The sequence below is a fragment of the Cibotium barometz genome, chromosome 49 (genome assembly GCF_041138505.1).
Source record: "Cibotium barometz isolate CiBa-2024 chromosome 49, ASM4113850v1, whole genome shotgun sequence".
In the NCBI taxonomy this organism is placed as follows: domain Eukaryota; kingdom Viridiplantae; phylum Streptophyta; class Polypodiopsida; order Cyatheales; family Cibotiaceae; genus Cibotium; species Cibotium barometz.
In genome coordinates, this window is record NC_141094.1 from 43,725,797 (window position 1) to 43,745,838 (window position 20,042).

General features: G+C 44.0%; 1 protein-coding gene across 2 annotated transcripts in view; it reads right to left on the reverse strand.

Annotated features, from left to right (window-relative positions):
* Positions 1 to 20,042, reverse strand: part of LOC147610611 (putative protein phosphatase 2C 57) — a 72,962-nt gene that overhangs the window by 38,924 nt on the left and 13,996 nt on the right. The window lies entirely within an intron of this gene.

A 20,042-nucleotide genomic window follows, 5' to 3' on the forward strand; every position in this document is an offset into this window, starting at 1 on the left:
GAAAAAATTACAATACTAACTTAAAATATTAAGAGTATAACACCAATTTTTCTTTCAATCCAAGCCCTATGATGTATTGGTATGCAAGCACAACAAGGCAGAACATTTGCTAAATCCCTCCACCAGTGACTCATGCTACAATGCATATGCACCGAGAAGGAAAGAACTAGATGAGAAAGCAAAGGTTAGTACAATACAAGCACGCACCTTGAGAGGTGTATCCAATGTAAGAAAGCCCAATTTCAAGCTTAGCCTGCAAATACATATGGAGTCCAAAAGGACACCAGGAATCAAGGGTTTCCCTCACAAGAGGAAAATTTCAAGGTATCGAGTTTTTAAGGAGTTTAGACGGTGACTTCAAAGACGCCTACAAAGATGCTGCTTACCACTCCTAAAGAATGGATAAGCATTGAAGTTTTAAAGGAGTTTGGACCAGTGACTTCAAAGATGCTGCTTTCCACACCTAAAGAATGGATAAACATTGAAGAATCAATGCCCACTCGTTAGAGTTGGTAAAAACATCAACAGAGATCTAGCTGACCATAGTCTCTGAGTTTACAGCATTAGTGTGGATAAGATGACTATCAGACATGAAGTTTCACAAGTATCATGTGCATGTATTGTTTATTTATTTATTTATTATTTTTTTGGGGGTAGTTTTTTTTTGGGGGGGGGGGGGGGACGCAGGTGGTGTAAAACATGCGGAAGCTTACAGAAAAGGATTATACTTTGATAAATACTTTCAGCCCTTTGATCTTGCCAATGAATAGCACCATGTAGAGAAGATAGGATTGCAAAGAGAGAAGAAACAAGTACACAATATTGGGTCCCAAATACCCTCTGAAGGGCCCCCACCACATATGGTGTCTTTGCTTCATTGAATGAGTAGACTGACATACTGTTGGCTGTAAATAACCAAGAGTGAATTGACTTGGGTACCTTCCCTTGGCTGAGATAGCATTCAACCTGAAGGAACTCCCTTGATCTACGCTTTCCACTTTGCTTGGCCCTTGTTCTAGCCCTTAGACTTCAACACTTGCATAGATAAGATGATTTACGCTCTATGCTGCCCATTGCTTATATATGCCTCTTGTATGCTAGTCAGTTTGCTCATATGGCTGTCGGCCTGCTCACGATTAGGTAAATCAGCATTTATTGCATCGATTTTCACATGTGTGAGCATTTTCTGCTCTTGCTGCTGGCGAACAGGTTTTAGGCTGGCCGACATGGCTTCTTGGTACCTCATAGGGCTGACCCATGTGCTAAGGACTGGCCTAAGGCCTTGTCTTGGCCTTGGTGGCTCTTGGACAAGCCTTCCATGGCTATCAACGAGATAGACTCCCATAGAATCCATCTCTTGAAACCGGTGCCCGTGCATCCGGCTGGAGCCTAATAAAATGCACGGTACACCTCTACATCATTCCAAAGGGTTATAGATGTGCCAAACATTCACACCTAACCATCACCCTCTACAATGGATACCTAGCTGACCCAAACGAGGGCTCACAAAGGACCATGTGGCTATGCTGTCACATGCACCATGCACTGTAGTGCATGCTGACAAAATAGCTCATCCTCATCAGTGCAACATTGTGTACCCGTTAGGATGCTATTCGTCGTACGTCGTGACCCCATTGTAATCCTCGGTCCAAAATAAGTCAGGCAAAATCTACGTAGGTCATTCCTCAACCATAGTGAGTGAGTCAGTCAATCAAGTCCCTTGACCCACTTGAAGAGATTCATTCATGCATGTACAATCAGTAGAAACCTTAGGGTTTGCATTAGAAAGCACTCTGCATATTGCATATCATTCATCCATTGCATGTAGACCATTGCAGAAGCATCAGAATATTAATCAGTATTATTCCATTATTTTTTCCATATTTTATAGCATTTAGCTTGCATTTTTACCATATTTATCCATTTAGACAAGACATGATGCACTCAGCCAACTCTGTAGCCAGCCGACCAACATCAAAAGTGCATATAAATAGTTCAGCATTGCACCCTTCACTCATTCATAGCATATTTCAGCAATCAACCCTTCAACGATTGGAGCCTTCAGGACAAGGAGCATAAGCAATTGAAGCAATCACCATCTCAGCCCTCAGCGATTCATCCATCAGCACCTAGGAGCATCAACGCATGAGCATTCAGCCTTCATGAACCTAAACGCATCAACATACAGCATTCAGCCTTCAAACCACCTTGCGTTTTCTGCATAGGAGCAGTTTTCAGTATTCCTATCTTCATCGTTTTGCTACAGCACTTTGGTGAAGGTAAAATTCAGCATTCGTTCACAACCTAGAAACAATCCCAATCAGCCCTACCTTAGCCTCAGATTTGCAGCCTTCCCTCATTCCATGGGGAAGAGTGCATAGGCTCGAGATTGGTCATCATTGGTGCTTCTACAGCCATGTACAGTTTAGCCCCACTCTTGGTCCTCCGAGATCTTGCGTTTGGTTTATCGTCAGTCCAAAGTCAATCTCTTCAAAGTAATAAAGCAAATACTATTCCGGTAACGGGATAGGGAGCCCTTCAGTGTGTAATTCGGGAGCCCATACAGTGTAAAGTTTCTATCTCTCCCTCTCTCTCAAATCTCTTAAAGTTTGAAGTCATAAAACTGGATTGCTAAACTCACGAAACTCAGGATACAGAAGGCGATGTGAGACTTGTGTGACACGATCCTTAATTACAAATACTTCCGCTACATGTTACATATGCAAATACGGCCACGTGGCATCCAAGTGCAAGATGAACGTGACATCCTCTTCTGGTTAACTTGATGAAAGCTGCATAGCCTCCAAATAGTCTGTCAATAATGCCGGATAATCTTAGAAGAAGTTTTTGTTAAGCCAAACTGCTTCATGCATTCCTCAGTCCCAAAACTCCATGAGAAATTGACACGCTTTACGATCGGAGCCATGCTTGAAGCAGTGCAAAATGATCTATTATGGAACCATCACCTCGGCTTCATTGACGATATCAGGTTCCGGTTCATCTTAGACATATGTGGAAGGAGGTCCAACTTAATGCTTCAACAAAGCAACATGCAACACATCATGCATGGTCAGCTAGAAGGTAACTTCAACTTCATGGACACCTTGTTGATCTTCTTCAGAATGGGAAAAGGTCCGAAACTCTAAAATGACAACTTTGGGCATCGCTTGCCCACCTGTTTCAACCTTTGTTTCACGATCCTAAGATATACCCAATCCCCTTCCAAGAATTTCACATCCTTTCTAGCCTTGTTGGCTTGTCAAGAATAGGCCTCTTGTGCCTTGGCCCACTCTCTTTCAAAGACTCCAAAATCTCCTAGTAAGACTTCGTCATCAGTTAGCGTCAGACACTGAAGACGATGTCCCTAGTCAATAATGACTCGAACTGTCTTCCAAACGCCGCCTCATATGAAGTCCCACCAATAGCTGAAGAAAAAGAGTCATTCAAAATAGCTTGAACCAAAGGCAAAAAATGTTCCCAAATACCTTGTTGATCATGGACATAACACTGCACCACGTCGAACGCCAATTGATTGTAAATCTCTGTCTGACCCCCCTTCTGTGGGTGGAATGCACTGGAAAAATTCAACTGAGTACCAAAATTATCAAACAATGGCCTCCAAAAATGACCGGTAAACTTGGCATCACAATCTGATACAATGGTCCTAGGTACATCAATGGGTACCAATGCCACAAACAAATTTTTGACATCTTTGACAGTAACATTAGCCTTGCAAAGAATAAGCATAACAAACTTGCTAAAACGATTAGTAACTGTCAAACACTCCAAGTTATGCTTATCCGGATTTGGCACAAAATCCATCGAGAATAGGCAATGGTTGTAATAAACTCGCTTTCTTGCCACGATATTACAAATATGTGAACATGTTTTGCCTCATTCTGGGCAAGTAGAATTACCTCTTAATTTTCTCCAACATTGAGTTCATGTCCCTATGCCCACCAAGAATGGCCTCATGGGCATCATAGAGAATAGTTGCTCTAAACTGCTTCAAGACAGAGCTGACTATTGTAAAAAAGCAAACCATCCCGTATCTCATCCTGTAGCATCCAATACATGTTCATTGAGTACCGGATTCATTAGAATCTTCATACTTGTGCTTCATCTCTCGTCTAGTCATGTACCAGCGAGCTCCATCCATGTGGGTTGGATGTAGGATATGATTCCTTTCTTGCTCAATGCATCAGCCACCACTAGGTTGGCCTTGCCTGGAAGATACTCAATCATGCCACCGAATTGTTGGAAGATCTGGCTCTAGCGATGCTACCGATCACTCCATTGTGCACTTGGCATCGTCTAAAGCCAACACAAAGCCTGATGATCAATGAGAACCTCAAAATCGCACCCATATAGAAAATGTTTACAATGCTTCAAAGTCTAATCACGACAAGGAGCTCCCAATCATAGACCAAGTAATTTCTCTCTGCAAGAACCAGCTTATGAGACATGTAAGGAACTCGATGACCATTTTGTTGCAACATAGCTCCAATGGCAATGTTCCTTGCATCTGTGATTATTTGGAATGGGTCGTCCTACGAGGCAAGCACTACCTAAGGGTCTTGACACCCTTGGACAGATCTATGAGAGCTACCGAGAGCTCAAAGAACTTGTCGATGTGGGCAGAATATGCCTGGCAAATTCCCACAAACAGCCGTACATTGTATGTTGTTTTTGGAATATGTCTAGCAAATTTTCACAAATGATCGTACATTGTACGTTGTTTCTGGAATCTCCCAATTTAGGATTTCTACCACTCTCGCGAGATCTAATTGAATGTCTTCCGCACTTATTATGTATCCAAGGCTTCTTGCCACCATGTGGTACATTACTTCTTGTTGGACCTTCTCCAAAGCATGTATTGGCCAAGTACAGCGGTTGATCCGAAACTTCCTATGGGCCGACAGTGACGGGAGGCCATTTGTCTACCCTGCTCTCTCTTCATCTCTCTGCACACACTCCTGCCTAGCCCCCCTAAATTCTACCACAAATGGTATCAAAGCTGGAGCTATGCACCTTGTTCACTACCAGCTACATGTCTCTTCGTGGCCGGCCTGTTGACTTCGCCACCCGGACCGCCGCCACCTCTGCCGATTGCTCCACAGCTCTGCAACCAAATCTAGCGAACCTTGTAATAGCCTCGTGGCTCAACTGGTTTTTTTTTTTTGGGGGGGGGGGGGGGGGAGGGGGGGGGGACCGGCTGAGCCGCCTGACCACCGAGCAGGGCTCTGCCATCCCTTGGATTACCCACTAGCGTGTTTTTTTCTTTTGCCATGTTCGACATTGACACCACATTTTGCTGTTGCTTCTACACCCTAGCTGCCGTCCATTCTCTTGCTCCGCGTTCCAACTCGCGACCCCTTCTTCTTAGAGATCTACCCCAAGCTCTTGTTTGGCCGCTCAGTCTTCCTACAGCCGCCTCCATAGCCATTCGGTGAGTGACTCTTTCCTTGCATGTTCATGGCCCATTTACATCCGTCGCTCTGTCACAAACCCCTATATTCTAGGGACATGCGGATGCGTGTCAGGCCTATAAACATGCGGATGCATGTATGTATTATACCTAGGCATGTGTATGGATCATATGAGTGGATGCATATGAGTCCAAGGACATGGCAGGACATTTGTGGACTTTCGGGCGGTGCTCGTGTGGATTCCATGCACACATGGTGTGTTATGATGGCAGGCGGAATATTTTCAAGTACAAGAATGATGATAGGTGGTTCTCCAAGTTTACATGTGCACAATGCATAAATGATGCATGCCATAACTTTATTTTACTTTGTGTGACATTGTCTTGCTGCCTGGACAATGCTTGTTATTTTGGCTTGTGAAGCCCGAGGGACCGGGGTCGCCCGGGCACCTTGTGGACACGTGTGTGCACTCCTGTTTGGGCCTAAAACTGTGGGCTTATGGGTTTTGCAAGTGGTAAGTGCGTCCACACTCAATTTACATCTTACTTCATTTACTACTAAGGTTTATTGGTTTGCAGGTCCACACTCATTAATAAGTGGCCGGACAACTTATAATGCGTTCGCATTTGGTTGGACCAAAATTAATGAAGTCCGGACAGCTTATGGCCATTTCCCATTTGGTTGGACCTAAACTTATACAAACAGGACAAATGGAGCACTATGGGCTGGACACCTACCTGGACACCTTATGGGGACACATGTCAGCTAGTATGTGTACCCACCAGGCCCCTTAGGTGGCACTCGAAAAAGGCACCTCCCTCAAGAGGCCCTTTTGGGCTGTTTTATTCATTATTCAACATATTGGAGAGCTGGTTGGAGCTTTGGGAGTTGCTACAGGGCTAGTTGCTTGCTTCTCGGACTCACACAAGCTTGGACAACGATCCCCACACTCTTCTAAAGGGCTGGTTGGTAAATTTCAGACCTGGAATTTCTGGTTATTGCGAGTTTGGACTGGTTACAGGTGTCCAAAGTCAACTTGGACAGTACAGGACAGCTCTAGGGACCTCCACAGGGCTGTAGGACCCTTTCCAGGTGGATTTCTCACGACAGAAAGTTGCTGTTTTGGACTGGTTATTGCACAAAACAGGCCGGACAGCAATGGAATATGTGAGCATGGATGTGTCTCAAGGATTCCTGGTATAGCAGGTGCTTAGGGCAAGCATTGGGGACACTTGCTCGCGGAGAACACAGGTTTCTGGATCAGTTTCTCACGTGGAAACAGGGCCTAAAGATCCATTTACATCTTGTGCAGGGCGGAGTACCTGTGAGGATTGTGATACTCTTGTGCAGGGCGGATATACCTGTGAAGAGGCTTGTGCAGGGCAGATGTACCTGTGTGTAGGGCGGATGTACCTACAGATTCTCTTGTTTTGAAATGTATTCATTCATAATGTATTTGGAAGAACCAAGTGCAGGCTAGTGGTGAATCCCCAGGCACCCATAATCTTGTACTTTGCAGACTCTTTTGGTAATATAACCTAAAGGGGGGGGGTCAGCCTATCATCGGCCCCTTTATGTGGTGTACTGTCATTTTCAGCTTTGTGGTTGTAATGCTCAAGTGTTAAGTGCTCAGAATCTTGTTCACATTTATACGATTCCAATACAGCCTCCCGTTACATTGGTATCAGAGCTCAATTTTTCCCCTCATTGGAAAACGGTCTGAGGCTTGGAATCATAACTGGTGACCTGATTTGAGTGTCATGGACAGCCACATTTCTGACAGTGTGGAGAACACACAAGACCGTGAATTTCATGGTACAAGGGATGCAAGAGATGCTACAGACAATGATGTCTATGGAGATGCAGGTACTCATGACACTATGCATTCTGATTTGGAATCTTTGAGGCATCAAGTGCGACGCTATAGGGCTGAAACCGAAGAGCTTAGGTCATTGAAAAATGACCCGGATGTACAAAGGGTATTGGCTGCGAAGGCAAAGGCTTCGGTCCATGAAGTCACTTTTGAAGCAATTGCAAAGGAAATGGATGTTGAGAAACCCCGAGAGCTTGCACTTGCATACCTAATGGTTAAGGGTGATGTATACACTGAAGCAGATGGTAGTTTGGCTTTCAAGAAGCCACCCCTCATGGCTGCCCGTGGTGGTGCACATGATGCACAACAAGCAGGAAGAGCACAGCAAGTGCCAAATGCTGAAAGGACAAGAGTCCCTAGTGCTAGGCTTGATGCAGGTCAAGAGAAGAGTAAGGATGAGGGATCCTCTACTCATTCCCGCTTTGCTCCAAGAAGACATATCCGTTCTCGTGTTGAGCTTTCCACTCATTTGGAGAGTGTGGCTCAAGAGAGAACGAAGAGGGATCGTGAATCTTCATCACGGCATCATCATCATGCAGATGAACATGATGTACATAGGGATGCATATAGAAGGAAGAAGCCTCAAGAGTTCAAGTCCGGTGACAAGGATGTAAAGTTTGAAAACTTTCAGGGACGGATGGACTCTACCAAAGCACTTGCTTTCATTAGACAGTTTGAGATAGCTTTTTGCAATGAAGACTTTTCGGAAAAGTCTATGCTCAGGCATGTGGAAATGCATCTCAAGGATACGGCAAGTGATTGGTGGCTTGCAAAAATACTTGATGGAAGTGCTGCCCCAACTTGGTCTTCTTTCAAAATTCAGTTTTATGATTCTTACCTGTCCCAAGATGAGGGAGAGTCCGTTGCTTCATACATAGCAAAGTTTTGGAAAGTCCTTCTCAAGGTTATTCCCTTCATGAATATTGGAGAGGACAAGAAGAAGAGAGTTTGAATCGGGGCTCCATCACATCATTCAACAAAGCTTGGGAGTGTACCCAAATAAGACCATACAAGAGCTTATACACTCAGCCATGATTGCGGAGAACTTGCACATAAAAGCACCCACAAATAAGCCATTTGCAGGTCAAAACAAGAGTAAATTCAGGGCTGGTTATGACCAGAAAAAGGGTGGACAGCCACCTAAGAATGCTCCCAAAGATGGCCGAGATGCAAAGGATGACTCCGAAAAGAAGCCAGGGGGTAAACGCCATAATTTTGGGCTCTCAAAACAGCAATTGGAAGAGTACATGAAGGCTGGAAAATGCTTTAAGTGTGGCAGTAAAGATCATATATATCCTAAATGCCCACAGAATCCTAAGAATGCTGAGCCTAATGTGGAAAAGCCTCTTGTGAATGTTGTACCCGATGTGCAGGGTAATACAGGGCATGAGCCCAAGAGTAGAGTCATATGCAAGGCTTGGGGCAAATTGAAGGATCAGCCTGCTTTGTTTCTTTTTGATGATGCTTCCACACATAACTTTATATCCGTACATATGGCTGCCGCCATAGGTCTCAATGTGGAAGACATGGGAATGCAAATGAATGCAAATGCCGCCTTTGAGGGCAAACAGGTTGATGTAACTCCGGTCATTGGTAAGCTCCGTGTACATATACAGGACTACCTCGACCATGAGAGCTTTTTAGTGGCTCCTCTTACAGGTTGTGATGTTTTGTTGGGGATGCCCTGGCATCACCGTTTAGAGCCTATTAAGGCTTACAAAGAGAAGAAAATCAGCTTTGTACATAGAGACCGTGAGCACTCTATAGATGCTGGTACTACTGGAAGTACCATACCTCTTGTAAGCCATGTACAAATTAATAAGGCAATAAAGAAATCAGCTTGTTCTTACTTGGTTTTTGTACGTGATACCATTGAACATTCTAGTGTTGATGTTAGTACATTAGATCAAGACAAGCTTAACTTTTTGAATGAGTTCAAAGATTGTTTTGCGAATGCTTTGCCAGCAAGGTTGCCACCCGAGAGCCCGGAAGATCATTGCATAGATCTAATTCCCGGTAGCTCTCCACCTAATAGGCCACCATACAGGGTGAGTGCTAGTCAACAAGAAGAGATTATGGCACACGTGAATGAACTTTTGGAAAAGGGTTTGATTCGGCCTAGTTCCTCGCCATATTGCTCGCCGGTACTTCTTGTTCAAAAGAAGGATGGTACTTACAGGATGTGTGTTGATTACCGTGCCCTCAATAAGATAACCATCAAGAATCGGTTTCCCATTCCACGTATTGATGACATCTTGGACAAGCTTGAAGGTTCGGCATGTTTCAGCCGAATAGACCTCAAGAGTGGGTATCATCAAGTGAGAGTGGCACCTCAACATGTACACAAGACTGCATTTAGGACAGCCTTTGGTCTTTATGAGTTTTTGGTGGTGCCTTTTGGCCTTACAAATGCACCCGCTACCTTCAACAGGATGATGGACAGGGTGTTCAGAAAGCATAGAAAGTTCACGGGTATATTCTTTGATGACATTATTGTATTCTCAAAGAATCAAGCCCAACATCGTGAGCACCTGGCTATTGTGTTTAAAGAGCTTAAGGAAAATCAGCTCTACATAAATGCAAAAAAGAGTGAATTCTTCCTCCCAGAGATTCACTATCTTGGTCACGTTGTATCAAAGGATGGTGTGCGCATGGATCCCGCAAAGATACAAGCCATGCAAGAATGGCCAGAACTGAAATCAGTCCATGAAGTGAGGAGCTTCCTTGGTTTATGTGCTTACTACAGGAGGTTCGTCAAACATTTTGCTTTCATTGCCGCTCCGTTACATGAGTTAACGAAGAAGAAAGCAATCTTTAAATGGACACAAGAAGAGAGAGATGCCTTTCAAAAGTTGAAGAGTGCAATCATCTCGGGACCGGTACTCATTATTCCGGATTTGCACAAATCTTTTGTGGTGGAATGTGATGCATGTGGGGACTGCATAGGGGTTGTTTTGAACCAAGAAGGACATGCCATTGCTTATGAGAGCAGACGCTTGCAACATGCAGAGCTTCACTTACAGGTTTATGAGAAGGAATTGTTGGTTGTAATTCATGCCCTTACTATTTGGAAACACTATCTTTTAGGAGCTGATTTTATGGTCAAAACTGATCATCAAAGCTTGAGATACTTTTTGACTAAGTAAACTCTCAGAGAAGCATATGAGATGGGCAAATTTCCTCTCAATGTTTCATTTTCAGATTTTACACACTCCAGGGAAAAAGAATGTGGTGGCAGATGCCTTATCTAGACGACAGGTTCATGCTATTACAGTTGCATACCATGAGGACTTATCGGATATGCGTAATACTTATCATCTGGATGAGGATTTTGCGCATGTATGGGCTGATTTGCAAGAGGGTATTGCTGTCCCATCTTATGTCATAAGAGATGGATATCTCATGATGCAAAATCGTGTGTGTGTGGTAAAGAACCTTCGCCATAAGGTTATGGATGAGTGCCATGCTCCTCCATATGCAGGTCATAGAGGCATTTTGGCCACAGCACAAGCTTTGGAGAGGTATTTCTTTTGGCCAGATATTCGCAAGGATATTGAAACATATGTACGTGAATGTATGGTATGTCAAAAGGTCAAGTTTGATCGACATAAAGCACCTGGATTGCTTCAGCCTTTGCCTATACCAAATGAACCATGGGAAAGCATTGCTATGGATTTCATTATGGATTTGCCAAGGACGCCACAGGGAAATGATGCTATTTGGACCATCATTGACAGGTTTAGCAAGCAGGCACATTTCATTCCCGTGCGCAAAACAATAAAGCTAGATCATATGGCTAGGATGTTTTTGGCACAGATATTCAAACACCATGGCATGCCTAAATCTATTGTGGGGGATAGAGATCCTAGAACCACAAGCTTATTTTGGCGCGCATTGTTTGACAATATGGGTACAAAGCTGAACTTCTCATCAGCGTACCATCCACAGACAGATGGGCAAAGTGAAATAGCAAATTTAGCCGTCCTCGACTTGCTGAAATCTTATGTATCCGATCGCAAATCGGATTGGGAGAAGTATTTACCACTTGTGGAGTTTGCCTACAACAATACGGTACATACTTCTACGGGCAAGGCGCCCTTTGAGATTATCTATGGCAAGGTGGTACTACCACCCATCCTTCGTACAAAGGATGAGATTTTTGCACAGCAGATGAGTATGTCAGAGACTTGGATACTGCATTTGCACAGGTACGGACAGCCATAGAGAGGTCTCAAACCAAGAATAAAAAGATAGCTGATAAGCATAGAAGGGATGTACAATTCAATCAAGGTGATTGGGTCTTGCTGAAATTTGAAAAGGCACGCCTTCGGAAGAGGGAAAGTACCCTAAACTTTCCAACAGGTACTATGGACCTTTTCAGATCTTGGAGAAGATCAATGATGTTGCATTTCGGCTTGTACTCCCAGATCATTGGAACATGCATAATGCTTTTCATGTGAGCCTATTGAGGCCTTATGTGGGACCGACACCGTTTGAGCCGGTTTTGGAAGACCCACCCGAGGTGGATGAGCTAGAAGAGATTCTTCAACCTGAACAGATTGTTTTTCACAAGAAACGAAAGCTTGCGGGAGGCAAACTTGTTCGTAGGTACCTTGTGAAGTTCAAGAATTATTCAGCTTTGGATGCGAAATGGATGGATGAGGCCTACTTCGAGGATTACCCAAATCTTTTGAAGGCCTATCTGGAGGCTTTTCAGTTGCGGTCAACTGATTAGAAGCCGGGGGAATGTCACAAACCCCTATATTCTAGGGACATGCGGATGCGTGTCAGGCCTAGAAACATGCGCATGCATGTATGTATTATACTTGGGCATGTGTATGGATCATATGAGTGGATGCATATGAGTCCAAGGACATGGCAGGACATTTGTGGACTTTCGGGCGATGCCCGTGTGGATTCCGGCCATTGACACATGGTGTGTTATGATGGCAGGCGGAATATTTTCAAGTACAAGAATGATGATAGGTGGTTCTCCAAGTTTACATGTGCACAATGCATAAATGATGCATGCCATAACTTTATTTTACTTTGTGTGACATTGTCTTGCTGTCTGGACAATGCTTGTTATTTTGGCTTGTGAAGCCCGAGGGACCGGGGTCGCCCGGGCACCTTGTGGACACGTGTGTGCACTCCTGTTTGGGCCTAAAACTGTGGGCTTATGGGTTTTGCAGGTGGTAAGTGCGTCCACACTCAATTTACAGCTTACTTCATTTACTACTAAGGTTTATTGGTTTCCAGGTCCACACTCATTAATAAGTGGCCGGACAACTTATAATGCGTTCGCATTTGGTTGGACCAAAATTAATGAAGTCCGGACAGCTTATGGCCATTTCCCATTTGGTTGGACCTAAACTTATACAAACAGGACAAATGGAGCACTATGGACTGGACACCTACCTGGACACCTTATGGGGACACATGTCAGCCAGTATGTGTACCCACCAGGCCCCTTAGGTGGCACTCGAAAAAGGCGCCTCCCTCAAGAGGCCCTTTTGGGCTGTTTTATTCATTATTCAACATATTGGAGAGCTGGTTCGAGCTTTGGGAGTTGCTACAGGGCTGGTTGCTTGCTTCCCGGACTCACACAAGCTTGGACAGCGATCCCCACACTCTTCTAAAGGGCTGGTTGGTAAATTTCAGACCTGCAATTTCTGGTTATTGCGAGTTTGGGCTGGTTACAGGTGTCCAAAGTCAACTTGGACAGTACATGTAACATGACAGCTCTAGGGACCTCCACAGGGCTGTAGGACCCTTTACAGGTGGATTTCTCGCGACAGAAAGTTGCTGTTTTGGACTGGTTATTGCACAAAACAGGCCGGACAGCAATGGAATATGTGAGCATGGATGTGTCTCAAGGATTCCTGGTATAGCAGGTGCTTAGGGCAAGCATTGGGGACACTTGCTCGCGGAGAACACAGGTTTCTGGATCAGTTTCTCGCGTGGAAACAGGGCCTAAAGATCCATTTACATCTTGTGCAGGGCGGAGTACCTGTGAGGATTGTGATACTCTTGTGCAGGGCAGATGTACCTGTGAAGAGGCTTGTGCAGGGCAGATGTACCTGTGTGTAGGGCGGATATACCTACAGATTCTCTTGTTTTGAAATGTATTCATTCATAATGTGTTTGGAAGAATCAGGTGCAGGCTGGTGGTGAATCCCCAGGCACCCGTAATCTTGTACTTTGCAGACTCTTTTGGTAATATAACCTAAAGGGGCGGGGTGTCACCAGCCTGGACATTTCCCAGTCTGAAAGGGGTCTGGTGGACTCCAGGATGTTTAAATATTTGGAAAGTACAAGCTTTGGGAATGGGGGATTATCCTAGAATACAAAGGACCACACTCCTAAAATTTAGGAGAGTTGCTATTTTTGGCCTGACTCCGATGGAAATTCTGTTCGCGTCATTACATCTGGAATTGAGCAGATACCAAGAGTTGGCAAAGTGCCTATCACAGAATGTCTACTAGTTGTTATATTTTTAGAGCTAAAGATTATGGGAGAATCCATCTCTTAGATTGGGACATGTGGCAAGAAAGTGGATCAAAGTGAGACAAGTGGCCTGACACTTGTTAGAAAATGGATCAAAATGAGACAAGTGGCCTCACACTTGTCACTTCAGCTATTGTGTGGCTCTCCACTTGTCATTGTAGCCTTCTCTTGCCATTTTAGCTCATGGGAGGCCCAAATCTATAAATTGGAGCCCTCTCTCTTCATTAATAGAGGCTCTCTTGCTGCAGACTAGCCTCTACCACCGTTTAAGGCTTCCCTAATGATGGCTACTCTCTTTCTCTCTCACTTGAAGGCTGCCCATGAAGAATACCGGCTGTATGGGACTGTTTTGGAGGCTTCCATCGCGAAGAAAGACTGAAGGCAAGGGTATTCAATCATTTATTATGATTTCTAGCCATTGTATGTGTTGTACCAGCATTTGTACTTGCTGTACCTGCTGTACCAGCCACCGTACCGGCTGTACCAGCCACTATGCTTGCTGTACCAGCTTCTGTACTTGCTGTACCAGCTGTACTAGCCACCGTACCGGCTGTACCAGCTACTGTACCTGCTGTACCAGCCACTATACCGGCTGTACCAGCCATTGTACCTGCTGTACCGGCTGAATGGAGAGTTGTACTTGCTGTACCCTTTCTATTGCATGAAGACCCGTGGTTTTTGGGGAAGAATCAGTACCCGCACGGAGGTATATGGATTATATTGTTGGCTCGGCATTTCTACAGCCTATGTTCCGGCTCAGTTGCCTTGTGTTGGGCTGTGTTATGGCATTTGTATATGGATAATCCGGCATCTCCCGTGGGGAGAGTAAGGCCCTCAAAGCTTGTACATGATATTGTTCTCCTTGGGTAATAAAATACTCCAAGGGGGGGGGGGGGGGGGTCGGCCCATTCCGGCCTCTATGCGGTGTCACACGTGCAAGCTCCATTTTCAGCATTTGTGGATGTTTTGTCCAGCTTTATGTTTTATGCAAAGTGATGATGGATATGTGTTAAGGCTGTGGCCATGTTTAAATGTTTTAATATGCATTGATGGTATCAACAAGTGTGTCAAAGGCCCAAGTCCCCTAGGCACCCGCCGCGAGTTTCATTGGTATCAGAGCATAGGCTTTCTTGGAAGCGGAGGCTTCCTTCTATCAATAAGGAAGAGAAAAGATCTGGAGTGGGGACCACACTTACCATCATTGCTATTAAGCATGGCCAGCCACTTCAGAGCCTATGAAGCAAGAGCATGAACAATAGACAGCTTGATCTAAGGATTTATGAATTCACAAAATTTATCTTGGAAGTATGGAGTTGGCTTTATGTGCACACGTTTAGCACTCTTTCCATATGGATATTGTGGATTATATTATCAAGCTTACAGGCAAGCTATATGGAGATATATCTCAAGATATCTTAAGGATATGGTGACGAGATATTTCTTTTGGCTTCATGACCAACCTGGCAAAGAACAGCTAAGTATACTTTGAGTTTGCAAAGTTGGTGCTTTTGCTATTTACTATGAAGTGTTTTTGATGTTCACTAACCCTTGTATAGCTATGCAAGGAGAAAGGTGGTGTTGTTTGCCTTGAGATGGTTTCAGGGAAACATTGTTTATGGCTCCCTTTAATGGGATGAATTCTTTTCATGGCTCCCTTTATTGGGATGGAATATATCTATGGAGATTTCTTTCTTGGACGAGATTTATATAGATATTGGGCTTAACAGGCAATTTCTATGGACGAATCTGTTCGAGTTTATAGAGAAGAAATCTTTGGTTATCTCATGGATATGATGCTTTTATGGATTAAGTTCACCTCTACTCCAAGGTGTGTGGTTAGCACGGAGTATGTGGTAAGAGTTATGGTATACAAGGATTATGGTATACAGGTGTATGGATTCCTAGACTTCTTTTCTAGGAATTTGGATCCATCCTCAGGTTTATGGATTATGTTTATGGCTCCCTTTTACTGGGATGGATTATTCTTTTTGGGTCCCTTTATTTGGGATGCATTGAACTTATGGAACTCATGATTCACATACCCTGTGTAGTGTTCTCTTATCCTACGTGCTCTCTTGAAGATTATTTCTACCATGTGAGGGTGGAACAATAGAGAGCAGATGGAAGGGAACATGGGCACTTCAAAGGGTAGTGACAAGCACAACATACCCTGTGTAGTGTTCTCTTGTCCTACGTGCTCTCTTGAAGATTGTTTCTACCATGTGTGGGTGGAACAATAGAGAGCAGATGGAAGGGAACATGGGCACTTGAGAGGGTAGTGTGAGGTGGTGGCCGAAACGCCTATAAACTATGTGTAGCAGAAATGCGTATGGAACACCAAGTTATCTATGCCTGCGAGTGATTGTTTTCAGGACTCCTTGTTTAGCCGCCCTGTGTAGTATTTCTCTTGTCCTAAGTGCTCTTCAAGATGTTGCTACCTTGCTTGGTAGAACATAGAGCCAATGGTAGAGAATATGGGCACTGAAGTCGGGCCGGGCGTCAAGGCAGCTCCTTGGTGATCTACATCGACATAACATTGTTTTCTAAATGCTGAATTTCATATGCATCGGCATGGATTATGCTATCTGGACTTATGGGACTGTTTTGTCTCACCCATTTATCTTGGGACATGATTTTGATATTGGTATTATGGAGACTTATTTAGTCTCGCCCATTTCTTTGGGACATGGATTCTTCAGTTATATTGGATTTTTTGAGACTGTCTCGTCTCGCCCAATCAATGGGACATGATTATATCTTGAATATATGGCTTGAAGCTTAAAGTTGCGGACAACTTTTAAGAAGTTGGGGAGGATGTCACCAGCCTGGACATTTCCCAGTCTGAAAGGGGTCTGGTGGACTCCAGGATGTTTAAATATTTGGAAAGTACAAGCTTTGGGAATGGGGGATTATCCTAGAATACAAAGGACCACACTCCTAAAATTTAGGAGAGTTGCTATTTTTGGCCCGACTCCGATGGAAATTCTGTTCGCGTCATTACATCTGGAATTGAGCAGATACCAAGAGTTGGCAAAGTGCCTATCACAGAATGTCTACTAGTTGTTATATTTTTAGAGCTAAAGATTATGGGAGAATCCATCTCTTAGATTGGGACATGTGGCAAGAAAGTGGATCAAAGTGAGACAAGTGGCCTGACACTTGTTAGAAAATGGATCAAAATGAGACAAGTGGCCTCACACTTGTCACTTCAGCTATTGTGTGGCTCTCCACTTGTCATTGTAGCCTTCTCTTGCCATTTTAGCTCATGGGAGGCCCAAATCTATAAATTGGAGCCCTCTCTCTTCATTAATAGAGGCTCTCTTGCTGCAGACTAGCCTCTACCACCGTTTTACCAGCCACCGTACCGGCTATACCAGCCACTGTACTTGTACCAACTTTTGTACTTGCTGTACCTGCTGTACCAACCACCGTACCGGCTGTACCAGCCACTATGCTTGCTGTACCAGCTTTTATACTTGCCGTACCAGCTGTACCAACCACCGTACCGACTGTACCAGCTACTGTACCGGCTGTACCAGCCATTGTACCTACTGTACCAGCCATTGTACCTGCTGTACCGGTTGAATGGAGAGTTGTACTTGCTGTACCCTTTCTATTGCATGAAGACCCGTGGTTTTTGGGGAAGAATCAGTACCCGCACGGAGGTATATGGATTATATTGTTGGCTTGGCATTTCTACAGCCTATGTTCCGGCTCAGTTGCCTTGTGTTGGGCTGTGTTATGGCATTTGTATATGGATAATCCGGCATCTCCCGTGGGGAGAGTAAGGCCCTCAAAGCTTGTACATGATATTGTTCTCCTTGGGTAATAAAATACTCCAAGGGGGGGGGGGGGGGTCGGCCCATTCCGGCCTCTATGCGGTGTCACACGTGCAAGCTCCATTTTCAGCATTTGTGGATGTTTTGTCCAGCTTTATGTTTTATGCAAAGTGATGATGGATATGTGTTAAGGCTGTGGCCATGTTTAAATGTTTTAATATGCATTGATGGTATCAACAAGTGTGTCAAAGGCCCTAGTCCCCTGGGCACCCGCCGCGAGTTTCATTGGTATCAGAGCATAGGCTTTCTTGGAAGCGGAGGCTTCCTTCTATCAATAAGGAAGAGAAAAGATCTGGAGTGGGGACCACACTTACCATCATTGCTATTAAGCATGGCCAGCCACTTCAGAGCCTATGAAGCAAGAGCATGAACAATAGACAGCTTGATCTAAGGATTTATGAATTCACAAAATTTATCTTGGAAGTATGGAGTTGGCTTTATGTGCACACGTTTAGCACTCTTTCCATATGGATATTGTGGATTATATTATCAAGCTTACAGGCAAGCTATATGGAGATATATCTCAAGATATCTTAAGGATATGGTGACGAGATATTTCTTTTGGCTTCATGACCAACCTGGCAAAGAACAGCTAAGTATACTTTGAGTTTGCAAAGTTGGTGCTTTTGCTATTTACTATGAAGTGTTTTTGATGTTCACTAACCCTTGTATAGCTATGCAAGGAGAAAGGTGGTGTTGTTTGCCTTGAGATGGTTTCAGGAAAACATTGTTTATGGCTCCCTTTAATGGGATGAATTCTTTTCATGGCTCCCTTTATTGGGATGGAATATATCTATGGAGATTTCTTTCTTGGACGAGATTTATATAGATATTGGGCTTAACAGGCAATTTCTATGGACGAATCTGTTCGAGTTTATAGAGAAGAAATCTTTGGTTATCTCATGGATATGATGCTTTTATGGATTAAGTTCACCTCTACTCCAAGGTGTGTGGTTAGCACGGAGTATGTGGTAAGAGTTATGGTATACAAGGATTATGGTATACAGGTGTATGGATTCCTAGACTTCTTTTCTAGGAATTTGGATCCATCCTCAGGTTTATGGATTATGTTTATGGCTCCCTTTTACTGGGATGGATTATTCTTTTTGGGTCCCTTTATTTGGGATGCATTGAACTTATGGAACTCATGATTCACATACCCTGTGTAGTGTTCTCTTATCCTACGTGCTCTCTTGAAGATTATTTCTACCATGTGAGGGTGGAACAATAGAGAGCAGATGGAAGGGAACATGGGCACTTCAAAGGGTAGTGACAAGCACAACATACCCTGTGTAGTGTTCTCTTGTCCTACGTGCTCTCTTGAAGATTGTTTCTACCATGTGTGGGTGGAACAATAGAGAGCAGATGGAAGGGAACATGGGCACTTGAGAGGGTAGTGTGAGGTGGTGGCCGAAACGCCTATAAACTATGTGTAGCAGAAATGCGTATGGAACACCAAGTTATCTATGCCTGCGAGTGATTGTTTTCAGGACTCCTTGTTTAGCCGCCCTGTGTAGTATTTCTCTTGTCCTAAGTGCTCTTCAAGATGTTGCTACCTTGCTTGGTAGAACATAGAGCCAATGGTAGAGAATATGGGCACTGAAGTCGGGCCGGGCGTCAAGGCAGCTCCTTGGTGATCTACATCGACATAACATTGTTTTCTAAATGCTGAATTTCATATGCATCGGCATGGATTATGCTATCTGGACTTATGGGACTGTTTTGTCTCACCCATTTATCTTGGGACATGATTTTGATATTGGTATTATGGAGACTTATTTAGTCTCGCCCATTTCTTTGGGACATGGATTCTTCAGTTATATTGGATTTTTTGAGACTGTCTCGTCTCGCCCAATCAATGGGACATGATTATATCTTGAATATATGGCTTGAAGCTTAAAGTTGCGGACAACTTTTAAGAAGTTGGGGAGGATGTCACCAGCCTGGACATTTCCCAGTCTGAAAGGGGTCTGGTGGACTCCAGGATGTTTAAATATTTGGAAAGTACAAGCTTTGGGAATGGGGGATTATCCTAGAATACAAAGGACCACACTCCTAAAATTTAGGAGAGTTGCTATTTTTGGCCCGACTCCGATGGAAATTCTGTTCGCGTCATTACATCTGGAATTGAGCAGATACCAAGAGTTGGCAAAGTGCCTATCACAGAATGTCTACTAGTTGTTATATTTTTAGAGCTAAAGATTATGGGAGAATCCATCTCTTAGATTGGGACATGTGGCAAGAAAGTGGATCAAAGTGAGACAAGTGGCCTGACACTTGTTAGAAAATGGATCAAAATGAGACAAGTGGCCTCACACTTGTCACTTCAGCTATTGTGTGGCTCTCCACTTGTCATTGTAGCCTTCTCTTGCCATTTTAGCTCATGGGAGGCCC